The following is an 11663-nucleotide window of genomic DNA, read 5'->3' on the forward strand; positions in this document are numbered from 1 at the left end:
GATTCCTGAATGTGAAGCATAAACAAATAAACCAGAAAGCAGATGGCAGGCATAAATCTTATTATAAAACAGCACAAAGCAGTTGCTTCAGGCAGCAGATTTCCAAGCAGGAGGGCAACCAGCCTCAAATCTCTTTTTCTGTTCCATTAAAAATGAAAACAAAACCAAGTTCCATTCAAGAATAGGGGCAGCCACAATTCTGACATTTTGATTTTGGCTCGAAAATGGTTTATTTCCTGCAATAAAAGGAAATAAACTGCAGGGTCCCCAAGGCTCTCTGTATGACATTATGGACTATTCTGCATTAATGTACCTGTTGAACACCATAAGTGAAAACTCTTGAAAACTGCTGCTGAGCATTCAGCAGATCATATAAATGAACAATCAGGTGGAGGGTCATGAAGGACAAATACAATTCTTTTTAAAAGAAAAAGGGGAAAAGAAAAGCAGTAGCAAAAGAGCTTAAGCAGGATATGATTTCATAAGCAGAACAACTCACACACCCAGTTTTTCCCCAAAATAGGTGGTTGGTCATCACAGGAACAGAAATCACCTGTGTATTTGTTCTGCACTTCTGGAGATGTAGTTTGATATGTGACATGCATTCACCAACCTAAAATGAAATAATAAACCTTTTGACATGCAGGAACACTAAAACAAAAAACCCTGATCACCTCATCTGCCTCCTGAGAAATCTCTATGTGGGACAAGAAGCTACAGTTAGAACTTGATATGGAACAACTGACTGGTTCAAAATTGGGAAAGGAGTATGACAAGGTTGTATATTGTCTCCCTGCTTATTAAACTTATATGCAGAATTCAACATGCGAAAGGCTGGACTGGATTAATCCCAAACCGGAATTAAGATTGCCGGAAGAAAGATCAACAACCTCAGATATGCAGATGACACAACCTTGATGGCAGAAAGTGAGGAGGAATTAAAGAACCTTTTAATGAGGGTGAAAGAGGAGAGCGCAAAATATGGTCTGCAGCTCAACATCAAAAAAACCAAGATAATGGCCACTGGTCCCATCACCTCCTGGCAAATAGAAGGGGAAGAAATGGGGGAAAGGAAGAGATTTTACTTTCTTGTGCTCCTTGATCACTGCAGATGGTGACAGTAGTTACGAAATTAAAAGACGCCTGCTTCTTGGGAGAAAAGCAATGACAAACCTAGACAGCATCTTAAAAAGCAGAGACATCACCTTGCCTACAAAGGTCCGTATAGTTAAAGCTATGGTTTTCCCAGTAGTGATGTATGGAAGTGAGAGCTGGACCATAAAGAAGGCTGATCGCCGAAGAATTGATGCTTTTGAATTATGGTGCTGGAGGAGACACTTGAGAGTCCCATGGACTGCAAGAAGATCAAACCTATCAATTCTGAAGGAAATCAGCCCTGAGTGCTCACTGGAAGGACAGATCGTGAAGCTGAGGCTCCAATACTTTGGCCACCTCATGAGAAGAGAAGAATCCTTGGAAAAGACCTTGATGTTGGGAAAGATTGAGGGCACTAGGAGAAGGGGACGACAGAAGACGAGATGGTTGGACAGTGTTCTTGAAGCCACCAACATGAGTCTGACCAAACTGTGGGAGACAGTGGAAGACAGGAGTGCCTGGTGTGCTCTGGTCCATGGGGTCCCAAAGAGTCGGACACGACTAAACGACTAAACAAACAACAACATGATGTCATATGGAGAAACTTATGGTTCCCACCCATCTCTGTTTCATCCTCCTTTCAGGTAGGTTAGGCTGAGAGACAGCCTGAAAGATCTGAGCTTTGTGGCTGCCAGCTCCTGGTTCAATGGCCTAACCACTGTATCACTGCTGCTTTCTCTGCGGTAGACACCCCTGCTGCTAGTGCTCATGGCACCCATTCATTTTTGGAATATAGGAATCAGACTTCCTTTTGCCTTCTTATTTGCCCCTGTTTTCAAAAAGGGGGAAAGGGAGGACCCAAACAATTACTGCCCAGTAAGCCTGACATCAATACCAGGAAAGATTCTAGAGCAGATCATTAAGCAAACAGTCTGTGAGCACCTAGAAAGGAACACTATGATCACTAAAAGTCAGCATGGGTTTCTGAAAAATAGCTGGAACGTGTCCAGAAGAGGGCAACCAAAATGGTCAAAGGCCTGGAAATGATGCCTTATGAGGAACGGCTTAGGGAGCTGGGTATGTTTAGCCTGGAGAAGAGAAGGTTAAGGGGTGATATGATAGCCAGTGGCGGAGCTTCATGCTCCGGCACCAGGGGTGGGGCGGGGCTGGTGCCTATTCTGGGGGCATAACGCGCCTCCTGGAGGGGTGTGACACACGTTCTGGGGGTGGGGCGTCCCTCCCAGAGAGCCGTGACACGCGTTCTGGGGGTGTGGTGCGCCCACGGAGGGGCGTGACACGCGTTCCAGGGGCGGGGCACTTGTTTTGGGGGCGGGCGCCCGCGATGGCGCCCCTTGGACCCTGCCACTCAGGGCGGCCCGCCCCCCCATCTTCCTACGCCCCTGATGATAGCCATGTTCAAATATATAAAAGGATGCCATATAGAGGAGGGAGAAAGGTTGTTTTCTGCTGCTCCAGAGAAGCGGACACGGAGCAATGGATTCAAACTACAAGAAAGAAGGTTCCACCTAAACATTAGGAAGAACTTCCTGACAGTAAGAGTTGTTCAACAGTGGAATTTGCTGCCAAGGAGTGTGGTGGAGTCTCCTTCTTTGGAGGTCTTTAAGCAGAGGCTTGACAGCCATATGTCAAGAATGCTTTGATGGTGTTTCCTGCTTGGCAGGGGGTTGGACTGGATGGCCCTTGTGGTCTTTTCCAACTCTATGATTCTATGATTCTTTTGGGGAAACACCATTTTTGAGACTCGTAATTATGTGCCACAGTTTACTGATTTTCTTTCCAAGAGGTATTGTTAACAAACAAGCATGAACATGGTAGAGATGCAAGGGCACAAATAGGCGGAATTATTTTCCTTGGGTGAGCACATGGCTCAGCCTGCAGTTGAAGCAACATCGTCCAGACACAGGTTGAGCCTTCTTCATGAGGCCTAGGAAGCAGCCATTTTTAGGATCTTTAGTGTCTACTGCCAGTCAAATGAGGCCACACTTCAAAAACACTCTTCCATCACCAGTAGGATGGCATTTGGTACCAAAGTGATGAATCTGCCCAAAGACCAAAAGCATCCCTGCAAGAGAGTTTGTGTATTTGCAGATTCCGTATCAGCACCTTAGATCATTTTAGCTCCATTTGTAGTCTCAGGATCAGTAAATAACACACTGATAGCTGGCTTATTTAAAACAAGCACATTGCCTGGCTTTTGTTGGTTTCTTCCAAACCTGCTTGAAGGCTGCTGGAAACCTTTAGGTGAGTTTTATTCAGACTTTGTTTACCTTAGTAGAAACAAAATTTAAAAATTCCTTCCAGTAGCACCTTAGAGACCAACTAAGTTTGTCATTGGTATGAGCTTTCATGTGCATGCACACTTCTTCAGATACCTTAGACTGTTTACCTTAGACTCTCTCTCTCTCTCTCTCTCTCTCTCTCTCTCTCTCTCTCTCTCTCTCTCTCTCTCTCTCTCCAGTGTCCTACAGTGGTGGCCACTGGCACACCCAACCTCCCTGAACAAACTGTGTCAGCCAGAGCACACAATTCTTCATCACCCATGGAGCTGCTAGCATTTTCTTGCTTTTTTTCATTCATTTAGTCACACTTCACATTTCTAAGCTAAATAATCCTTTGGGTAAAAGGATTCAGGACACCAGAATAAGAGTGTGAGCTTCTGCAGGATTAATATCAATTAGGGTTGCCAGACTCAATGGTGGACAGGACTTCTGTGCCTTTAATTGCCCTGCTCTCTTTTGAGTCTGGAAACCTTAAAGAGAAACCAGCAGACCCTTTGTTTAATTTCCAAGCAAAGGGTTTGCTGGTTTCTCTTTAAGGTTTCCAGACTCAAAAGAAAGCAGGGCAATTAAAGGCACAGAAGTCCTGTCCTCTATTGAGTCTGGCAACCCTAATATCAATGAGCACAAAACACACGGATGCAGAAGCAATGCTAAGAACAGTGGAAACTGAGCTGAAATGTGGGATGTAATCCATTGGAATAATCAAGTACAACATTCCTTCTTTCCCTAGGGTGGTCCCAGGCAGGGGGGGGGGTTGTTACTCCAGTCAGTGTAATCCCTCTGCATGTGATCTGGGAGATGGGTGTGGCCCTGGCTGACTCCATAAAAGAGCCGAGTCACGCAGCCATTTTCTCTCTCTTGATGTTGCTTGCTGCTCTCCTGAAGCCATTTTGTTCTGTCTGCTGGCTCTCAGCCAGCAGCACATGAGCTCAATCTCCATATGAGATGAACTCACAGATTGTTATGTAACTATGTTTAGGGAGGCTTTTAATGTTTAATAGATTATTTTATTTCATTTTTTATTTATTTATTTATTTATTTTATTTATTATTATTGCTACCAGTGAGTAAAGTCTTCCTTTTAGGGATCAAATCGTGTCTTTTAAGGAAAGACTCTTGTGTCTTTATTCTTTTAAGAGGGATCAAAGGGGACACCAGGAATAATCCATCTGGGCAAGCCAGATTGCATTACTTAACTAAAGAGATTCAAACGAATCTGCAGACTAGCTTCCTGCTATTTTGAGGGGAATCTGCTCTGCTATATCACCCACTAGCATGAGTGAATGAAGGATAATACCTATTCAGTATGTCCTTTCCTACTATCCTTAACATTCCCACATGAGAGTCCTGCTGTCACCTATTTCTAGAGTTGACAAAAGTGAGTGCTCAAATAAGACCAGTGGCTTGGCAAGGTGCTCTGAAGAAGGTGGGCTAATCTAGACACACCAAGCACACAATCAGCAATTAACAGTGCAAACAAAGGAACTGGCAGGTGGGAGGCAGAGAGGCTTTTCTCTCGGTCTTTGCTGTGGTCCCTATCCAGATCAAGGTCCTCAAGCCTGCTGTGTACATTGGAAGAGACACTTCAGTTAATGCCAGCGGAAACTATCCTTCCAACCTAAACTGCAAATGTAGAGGACCAGATCTGCACCTGCTATTTGCAGTTTTTTAAATGTGCACATTTCATAACTGTGTAGGATGCTATCAGGGCTCATGATGAGCTGGGTGGACCAATTCAGAAATAAGGCAGATCATTATAGCGGGGGTGGGGGGATCCAGGTAATATTTTAGTTCCTTCTATGAAATGCCTTGATGTTGCTAGTCCTTGCCATTTCTTTCTAGCAGGGCAAAGGGAGATAAATGGGCAAACCTTTTTACTGAAGTGCTAAAGCCCAAAACCTTCAGCGTAATTAGAAATCTTTCCCATGTAACTAATCATTGTAGATGACCCCACTTTGTAATCCATCCCCCCATCTAAGCCTTTGCCCTCTAAATAAAAGTGTAACTTATGGATGTCATTGGTACTTTCATAATTTGCTGTCACTGACATAATTTACTTGAAAAGGCAATGGGCTGTGACAGCAGAGGGTGAAGGAGGATACTGAGCAAGCATGAAATTCTGTCATCAGCAGTTATTGCACTTAGCTAAGAAAATCTTGAGTAACCAGTTTATAATCTAATCATTATTTCTGAGAGGTTTCACTGCCATTCAAAATTGCCTTGGAAAGGGGCCCCAATTAATGAACTGTCATTTTGAGTAGAACTAGAAAATATTAGGGCTTCAAGGGACCCCTGGATTACTGGGTCCAAATGCCCAGTCCTAGATTATGCCAGAATCATGCCTGTCTAAGGGTGCATAATAGAACATTTCACAAAGCAAAATAACAACAACAGAATTTCAGCAATGCAACATATTGTCATCCTTAGCATGGGTGTGTGTGATGTGTGTGTTGTTTAGACAACAGCAAACAACATTTACCAAGTTATCTTGATGTCTAGAACTGGAGCAAATCACAGTGTGGAATAAAGGCTGCCCCCTCTACCTCCTGAACCTTTCTGCCTCAGTCACATGAGCAAAATCTTCTTCATTAATCACAAATGACCAAAGGAATGTTAATATAATCATAGAATCATAGAGTTGGAAGAGACCACAAGGGCCATCCAGTCCAACCCCCTGCCAAGCAGGAAACACCATCAAAGCATTCTTGGCATATGCCTGTCAAGCCTTCATTACAAGAAGTATATGAAGTTATAGGTAAACTTAAACCAGGGAAATCTTCAGGAACAGATGGCCTTCCCAACCAACATTATAAAATACTCAAAGAAGAATTAGAGGGGATTTATGTAAAATTGATAAATAAAATAATTGAGGAAGGAATCTTCCCTCAAACTTGGCAAGAAGCCTTCATAACTCTCATCCCGAAGGGAGATAAAAAGAAGGACCAAGTAGAAAATTTTAGGCCTATTTCTCTATTAAACACAGATTATAAAAATTTTGCGGGAATTTTGGCAAATGGTCTGAAAAGGGTATTAAATAGAATTATCGGAGTAGATCAGCAAGGATTTCTCCCAAAAAGGAAAATGAGTAACAATGTCAGAATATTATTGGACCTAATGGAATACCTAGATTGGAATCCAGGACAAAAAGCTGCCTTTATATTCTTAGACGCAGAGAAAGCCTTCGACATTGTGATTTGGGATTATATGAAAAAAGTATTAGAAAAAGTGGGAATTGAAGGGGACTTTCTAAAAGGCATTAACACAATTTATAAAAAGCAAAAGGCAAGATTGATAATAAATGGGGAATTATCGGAAGAAATTGAAATAACAAGAGGCACCCGCCAAGGGTGTCCGCTTTCACCTCTTTTGTTCATATTATCAATAGAGTGTCTATTAAAAGAAATTAAAAGAAGATAAAAAATAGTGGGATAAAAGTAGGAAAAAATATTTACAAAGTTAAGGCATTTGCAGATGATGTTATTATAATGTTAGAAGACCATATAGAAACAATTCAAAACCTTGAAAATGTATTACAAGATTATGGGAAAGTATCTGGCTTTAAAATAAATGTGAAGAAAACCAAAATAATCATTAAAAATTTAAGGGCAACCTTAATGGGGAGGGGGGGCTGAGGTTTACCTAAGGCAACCTGGTCAGTTCAGGGCAGAGGTGAGAGATAAATCAGTGGTTTTGTGATCCATACCTCTGGCTTTTAGTTGCTACACTGACACCAACTCTCTAATCACCCAGACTGTCTTCACTAAGTCCCTCTTTCTGTAAAATACTAAAGTTTATAGCAGGAAACCTTTGCACTTTTAAAAATGAAAATACATTTGTAAAATATCTCCTATGCATGTGTATATGCCCTAATAAGGGGTGATAATATGGGGAGGTTCGCTTGATGTTGATGTTTTTTTATTGAATGTAGACAATACATTGTTAGTTCATTACAATGTTACCACATTGCAGGAGTTTCCATCCCATGAGGGAGTCTTCTTGGAATATGCTTATGGACGGTTCAGAATTAGGTCAAAGAGTTGAGATGACCTTAAAAACAAATCCAGGTGAGCTAAGTCAATGACCCCATTGACTACTGTTTGAAACATGATGAAGTTAAAGATCAAGATTAGTTAAGCCCAATGCAAATAAAAATCCAAAGAGAGCACAAGAACAACATTCATGTGCTAAAAGAAAAAAGAACCTTGAACTTTTGAGCAGAACGTGGCTCAAAGGTGCCAAGCATCTTTTACAAATAGCAAATGCTTTTTAAAAAGTTTAACCAGTACCTGAACTGATGCATCAAACAGCTTAGCAGGACCGCATGCATATGAAAGGCCTCTCATTGCACTCTCATGGCAGATGTGGTTTGTACACACATTGAATGAGGGAACTGGGAAGGCTTTAAGCATAATGTGGATGCATGTTAAGATTTAAGCAACCAGTTACCATTTTGTAATTGTAGTCAAAGGAAATTGAGAGTATCTGGTTCAAAATTAAGGGAGAGAAAAATCGCGTCTCCGCTCCTCCACATGCAGCTGCTGGGTGACCTTGGGCTAGTCACACTTCTCTGAAGTCTCTCAGCCTCACTCACCTCACAGGGTGTCTGTTGTGGGTGAGGAGGGGAAAGGAGATTGTTAGCCGCTTTGAAACTCCTTCGGGTAGTGATAAAGCGGGATATCAAATCCAAACACTTCTTCTTCTTCTTCTTCTATTCTTCATTGTGGGAGTTTACAATAGATTTCAACTATCCTGATATTTGTTGGATGTCAAACTCAGCCAAGCGCATAAGGTCGAACAGATTCCTCACTGGCCTTGCAGACAACTTCATTGTCCAGAAGTTGGGAGAAGCAACAAGAGGATCAGCCATTTTAGATCTGGTCCTAGCCAATAGTGATGACCTGGTTAGTGGGGTAGAAGTGGCAGGATCATTAGGTGGGAGTGACCATGCTCTTCTGGAGTTTATTATACAGCAGAAAGGAGCAACCAAGCATACTAAGACTCAAATCCTAGACATTGAGAAAGCCGACTTCAGAAAACTTAGGGAAACGCTGGGTGAAATCCCATGGACAGAAATACTAAAAGGGAAGGGAGTTCATGATGGTTGGGAGTTTGTTAAAAGGGAGATATTAAAAGCACAACTTCAGGCAATACCAATGAGACGGAAACATGGAAGGTGCCTAAAGAAGCCAGGGTGGCTATCTAAAGAACTTTTAACTGAGTTAATATTTAAAAGGGATAAGTACAAAAAATGGAAAAAGGGGGAAATTCAAACAAATAGCCAGCACGTGTAGAGACAAAGTCAGCAAAGCTAAAGCACAGAATGAACACAGGCTTGCTAGAGAGGTTAAAAGCAACAAAAAGGGCTTTTATGGGTATGTCCGTAGCAAAAGGAAGAACAAGGAAACAGTGGGGTCACTTAGAGGAGAAGATGGTGAAATGCGAACCGGGGACAGAGAAAGGGCAGAACTCCTCAATACCTTCTTTGCCTCAGTCTTCTCCAAAAAAGAAAACAATGCCCGACCTGAAGAATATGGAGCAGATGATTCAGCAGGGGAAACACAGCCCTGAACAAGAAAGGAGGTAGTACAAGAATACTTGGCTAGTTTGGATGTATTCAAGTCTCCAGGGCCAGATGAACTACATCCAAGAGTATTCTTTGACAGAATTACAAGCCAGGTAGATGAAGGGAATGCTGTGGATATAGCCTATCTTGATTTCAGCAAGGCCTTTGACAAGGTGCCCCATGATATTCTTGTAAAGAAGCTGGTAAAATGTGGGCTAGACAATGCTACCATTCAGTGGATTTGTAACTGGCTGACTGACCGAACCCAAAGGGTGCTCATCAATGGCTCCTCTTCATCCTGGAGAGAAGGGACTAGTGGGGTGCCACAGGGTTCTGTCTTGGGCCCAGTCTGATTCAACATCTTTATCAATGACTTGGATGATGGGCTTGAGGGCATCCTGAGCAAGTTTGCAGATGACACCAAATTGGGAGGGGTGGCTAATACCCCAGAGGACAGGATCACACTTCAAAATGACCTTAACAGATTAGACAACTGGGCCAAAGCAAACAAGATGAATTTTAACAAGGAGAAATATAAAGTACTACACTTGGGCAAAAAAAATGAAAGGCACAAATACAGGATGGGTGACACCTGGCTTGAGAGCAGTACATGTGAAAAGGATCTAGGAGTCTTGGTAGACCACAAACTTGACATGAGTCAACAGTGTGATGCAGCAGCTAAAAAAGCCAATGCAGTTCAGGGCTGCATCTACCGGTATAGGAGTATAGCATCTAGATCAAGGGAAGTAATAGTACCACTGTATCTGGTCAGACCTCACCTGGAATACTGTGTCCAGTTCTGGGCACCACAGTTCAAGAAGGATACTGACAAGCTGGAACGTGACCAGAGGAGGGCAACCAAAATGGTCAAAGGCCTGGAAACAATGCCTTATGAGGAACGGCTTAGGGAGCTGGGTATGTTTAGCCTGGAGAAGAGAAAGTTAATGAGTGATATGATAGCCATGTTCAAATATATAAAAGGATGTCATGTAGAACAGGGTGAAAGATTGTTTTCTGCTGCTCCAGAGAAGCAGACACGGAGCAATGGATTCAAGCTACAAGAAAGAAGATTCCACCTAAACTTTAAGAAGAACTTCCTGACAGTAAGAGCTGTTCGGCAGTGGAATTTGCTGCCAAGGAGTGTGGTGGAGTCTCCTTCTTTGAAGGTCTTTAAGCAGAGGCTTGACAGGCATATGTCAAGAATGCTTTGATGGTGTTTCCTGCTTGGCAGGGGGTTTGACTGGATGGCCCTTGTGGTCTCTTCCAACTCTATGATTCTATGAAATCAAAACCTGAAATATTTAGAAATTAGTGGAATTTGACTTGTATTGGAAATGTTACTTTAATAATCTGATACCTTACAGAGTTCTGTATTCAAAAGGCCCAATATTTTCTCCTGTGATTTTAGACTAAGAAGCTGATTTACTAGTTTCTGTGGGTCACACTTCACTCTGTTAATTGCTCAATACGCATATCCATATCAAGTAACAAAAAGTCAAAGGCCAAAATGTGACTGTAATACTGACTCTCACTGGAAAGCTCTATGCTCGGGTGTTCTGATGGCAGTTTCCGTTCTTGAATGCAACCCTCATTCAGTACAGGGATGGAGAGCAAAGCCTCTGGTGTTGAATAGAATATACCTGGTGACACATAGAAGAGAAAAATGGCAGAAGTAATTTATGCTGAATCCAATGGATTTCCTCCCAGTTAAGTCTGTATAGGACTGCTCTGTTTGTTACTCAGTTCCTTAGCTGTTCAGCTGTTTAAAAGTTAAAGCCAGCAATTGCAATTGAGCCCAGGCAGCAACATAATGGCAATATTGTGTACCAGTTGTGTCTTCTAAAACAGTGGCAGGGAACCTATGGACCTCCAATTTGCTGCCCTACAACTCCCATCCTTGGTTGGAGTTGGTCTAGCAATATGAGGAGGACCACAAGTTCTCCAGCCATTTTCTAAAGGCAACCATATGCATAATTTGTTCTAGTAATGCAGCATGGATTACTATGGTGATGCCCAGCTTACCCAGGATAGAGTGTAGCTGGTGATCCTGCTGAAGCCAGTAAAAGCTTGCTGCCCCCTCATTCTCACCACCATCCTTAGCCTCTCCTGAGGCTCTAGCCACAATGTTGGACCAAGGAATTCCCTCCAAGCCAGGCTACGTAACAGATTACCTGCCCACCAAGCACTACTGGCTAACTTAGCTCGGACTTCTTGGTGCGGAGATATCATCTGTGGGTTGTTTGCAGTGTTGGAGTGGGCTATCTGTAAGGTGTTTGAGAAAGATGTGTTAGTAACCTACTCTTCCTACTTTGTCCTCAGCTTAGACTATTTAGGCCCATATGATCCCTTTTTGTGGCAATTCTTACACCAAGGTAATTGAGTAACAGTTCCTCTAGAAACAAGACTATAATCCCAACACCATTTATCTGGGATTAAGCCCCAGACTTCCTTCTGAGTAGATATGGTTAGGCTTGTGCCGTAAAGTACCATGTTATGTGAGAAACTGGACAGAAGCTTATTTGTGTGGGTGGTTATTTATTATATGCTAGAAGCCAAATACCGGTACTTGCAAAGGAATGTTTCAAATATGACAGGAGCTGTCTGAGGAGTGAATAAGTGTCCATATTTTCAGAGAGGAGATGGACATTCCTTAAAAGGTGCATTTGAAATGGTATTTGAAATACCCTGAATGCCTATTTTGTGCAA

Source organism: Zootoca vivipara, chromosome 1 (assembly GCF_965207765.1).
Source record: "Zootoca vivipara chromosome 1, rZooViv2.hap1.1, whole genome shotgun sequence".
Classification (NCBI taxonomy): domain Eukaryota; kingdom Metazoa; phylum Chordata; class Lepidosauria; order Squamata; family Lacertidae; genus Zootoca; species Zootoca vivipara.